This window comes from Chaetura pelagica, unplaced genomic scaffold (assembly GCF_000747805.2).
Source record: "Chaetura pelagica isolate M959 unplaced genomic scaffold, ChaPel_1.0 scaffold1598, whole genome shotgun sequence".
NCBI lineage: Eukaryota > Metazoa > Chordata > Aves > Apodiformes > Apodidae > Chaetura > Chaetura pelagica.
The window spans coordinates 121,750-125,556 of NW_009954269.1; positions in this window are offsets into that span (position 1 = coordinate 121,750).

The window sequence follows — 3,807 nt, forward strand, 5'->3', positions numbered from 1 at the left end:
GAGTCTCCTTCTCTGGAGACATTCAAAACCCACCTGGATGAGTTCCTGTGTGATGTGCTCTAGGTGACCCTGCTCTGGCAGGGGGGGTTGGACTAGATGATCTTTCGAGGTCCCTTCCAACCCCTAAGATTCTATGATTCTATGGTCTCCCTCTGGAAAGCCAGGAGAGCCAGGGAGGGGAGGAGCCTGGGGGGCAATTCCAGCAGTCTGGTCAGGGAAGGGGCCAGGGCTCCATGGCAGCACCAGCCCTGCAACCTGCCTGGCACAGAGCGCTGGGTTTATGTGCCCACTGGGCTGAACTGCCACCAAACACCAGGAAACAGCATAGGTCTCTGCTCAAGGTGTTGGGGAGAAGCAGTTTGGAAGAAGGGTCCTCTTATACCAGCACCACAGCCCTGGATGCCACCAGCTGCCAAAGTAAAGCAACAAGAAAACCAAGCACCATGGAACGTGAGCAAGTATCACATCCTGTGGTCAGACTCCTCATTCCATGGGCAAATCACACGGGCTAAGTAATTGCTGCAGTAGGAATTTAGAAATATCTGACAGGGCCATTAAAGAAACCCTTGGGAGATCTCTATCAGCAGAGAGGGCAGCTTTGCCCATCTCATCAGGGCTGTAATTAAATGGCTTCCAGAACAGCACTTTAAAGTACGGGGCACAGGAGCAGCCAAACCCTTGGTCTTTCATGTAAGGAAGAGCATCCAACTGCTGCAGTGGGAAGGACTCATGATCTGTTCAGCAGAAATCCAGGTCAGCAGCTTCAGTGCACCAGGAGAAGACAGGGGGATCATTGCCTACCCCAGACACTTCCAAGCCACCAGTCCGTGTGTCCTAGGTTCACTGTTGCTAGATTTCTCCTCCTGGATTAAGAACATTCACAGCCCTTTTACAGGAATTCTCAGAGGAGTTAGTTTCCTAGACACATGCTTCTGGTCAGGTCTTGGGGCCTTTGCAGGAGCTTGTCCATCCCAGCCTTCCACAGCAGACTCTGACTGCAGAGAGATGTGGCAGCAGCTGCTAAAAGCTCTTCTGCAAAGTGCAGCACAGAGACTTTGGGTATTGCCCTCCTGGGCCACCCTCAGCCCAGGCCTGTCAGTGCTCTGGTTCCTTCCACCCCTTCCACACAACGTGCTGAGTCTCAGGCCCAGAAGCTCCAGCTCCACCAGGGGCATCACCAGGTGCGCAGCCTTTGGTGCTGTCACGATGTGCATGTCTCACTGCACCCTCTTCTTGCACCTGCACGCCTGCTAATTAAAGAGTTCATGAGTCTTCCTCTCATTACCAAGGTTTGCTGGTCTCTTTGGCTTTCCGTGGTGACGTCTTTGCACCCCTCCCAAACCAAGCTGTGGGGCACAGAGTTTTCTAATTAAAGCTGATAGCAGGGAGGAGAGGAGCAGGCTCAGCAGCACCAGTGGGTGATGGTTGGTGGAGAAGACACTCCAGATGGGCTGCTCTGCCCAGCAGCAGCGATGGGGACCCGTGACATGGAGGAGCAATCAGGGGGTCACTGGGCAGCCCACGCTGAGGTGGCAGCTCCTCCCCAGCATCTCTCCCAACCCTGGCAGGGAAGAACTTGCTGTCATTTGGATCACGGGCAAGATGAGGTGATGCAACCTGGTGCAGGCTGGCAAGGGCACCGTGTGCTGGACAGGCCTCACCACACCAAGGACACAGAGTCTGCTCCAAACACCCAAGCAAGACCCAGAAATGGATGCCAGCAGAAACACCTTGTCCTAGACCTTCCCAGGCTCCACATCTCTCCAGGCTTTCACTCTGCTTCAGTCTTCCCCTCTTCAGAAGCAGAAGGAAAGCCACACCATCCAGCCCTTGTGTCAAACACGCAGGATTTATCACCTCACACAGCAGGGGAAAAGTTTGGGGGTTAATTGACAAGTGGTCTGGGAAGTTTAACAAAGCTCAGCGTGAACTTCCAGATGTAGCTGAGGGAGCACAGGACAGGAACCTCTGAGCTCTGCACGTGGTGCTCCTGCCTCCTGGGCCTGCCTGAGCAGAAGCAGCTGATTTAAATTTCCCAGCAGTGACCTCAGGTTCATACTGCCTGAAGCCTCCTGCCAGCCTGGAAATTTCCACTCTTTATTGAAGGATTCGGAAAAAATTTTAAAAAACAATGCTTTTTCCTTTTCTTCTATGTGGAAAAAAAGCAGGTGGCCAATGGGGCCCACCTGCCTCTGGGTGCTGAGAGCAGGGATTATCTGAGAGTGCAGCAGCTAGGGACACTAATGCCAGGTCCTGGGCTGCTCCTGTGTCCACCTGTGGCATGTTTAAAGTGGTTCTGGAACCAAAGAGACATTAATTAAAGGCCCTCTATCAGCTCTGCTGATAGAGATCTCCCAAGGGCCCTGTCAGATATTTCTAAATTCCTACTGCAGCAATTACTTATCCCATGAAATTTGCCCATGGAATGAGGAGTTTGACCACAGGATTTGATACTTGTTCATGTTCCAGTGCACCTGGTGTGTTCTTGTTGCTCTAGGTGACAACCAGGGTCACGATCTCAGGAGGGGAAAGCTTCTTCCAAACTGCTTCTCCCCAACACCTTGTCTAAATTCCTACTGCAGCAATTACTTATCCCATGAAATTTGCCCATGGAATGAGGAGTTTGACCACAGGATTTGATACTTGTTCATGTTCCAGTGCACCTGGTGTGTTCTTGTTGCTCTAGGTGACAACCAGGGTCACGATCTCAGGAGGGGAAAGCTTCTTCCAAACTGCTTCTCCCCAACACCTTGAGCAGAGGCCTTTGCTTTTTCCTGGTGTTTGGTGGCAGTTCAGCCCAGTGGGCACATAAACCCAGCGCTCTGTGCCAGGCAGGTTGCAGGGCTGGTGCTGCCATGGAGCCCTGGCCCCTTCCCTGACCAGACTGCTGGAATTGCCCCCCAGGCTCCTCCCCTCCCTGGCTCTCCTGGCTTTCCAGAGGGAGACCATAGAATCATAGAATCTTAGGGGTTGGAAGGGACCTCGAAAGATCATCTAGTCCAACCCCCCCTGCCAGAGCAGGGTCACCTAGAGCACATCACACAGGAACTCATCCAGGTGGGTTTTGAATGTCTCCAGAGAAGAATGTCTGGCCCCTCCAAGGGCTGCACCGAGGAGGGCACAGTCTGTCTGTCCTTGGGCAGCTGCTCCTGGCCCGGCGGCTGCTGCGGCTGCTGGGGAGACGTGGGCAGGTCCTGGGGTCTCTGGCAAAGGCCCCTCTGGGCCTGCCTGGCTGAGCTGGCGCTGGGGAGCCCAGGTCTTCAGCTCAGCCCTCAGCCAGGACGTGCCTCCTGTCAGGGTCCAGCTTCCAGAGGTGCCTTTGGTGGCCTCTGCACGTCCAAGCCTTGTAATTTCCAGGAGGCAGCTGGTGGGGCCCATTATCCAGCCGGGCTTCTCATCCCTGCTGTGGAATTTGCAGCCACTGCACATTTGTTGGGCAGGAACCCGGGCACGGGGGTCGGCTTGGATGGGCTGGTGTCCCAGCTGAGCCATGGAGGCCTGCAGAGCCAGAGAAATCCCACTGGGAATCGCCAAAGCCCCAGGATCAGATACGGGAGGTTGTGTTTAGGGAAATTACCTGCCTGGACCAGCAGATTTTCCCTCCAGTTTGGGGGCTGGCGAGGCGGGAAGAGCCGCAGCGCTGGTCGGCACCTCCCAAACCCGGGGAGCGGCTCCTCCCTGGGCCCATCGCCCTCTCCCCACACCCCTTGGCCTGGGATATAAGGCCCCCCAGAGCAGCCCTGGCATCACAGCACCTGCTCCAGCCAGGCAGACACCAGCTGCACCTCCAGTTCCAGCACCTGCTCC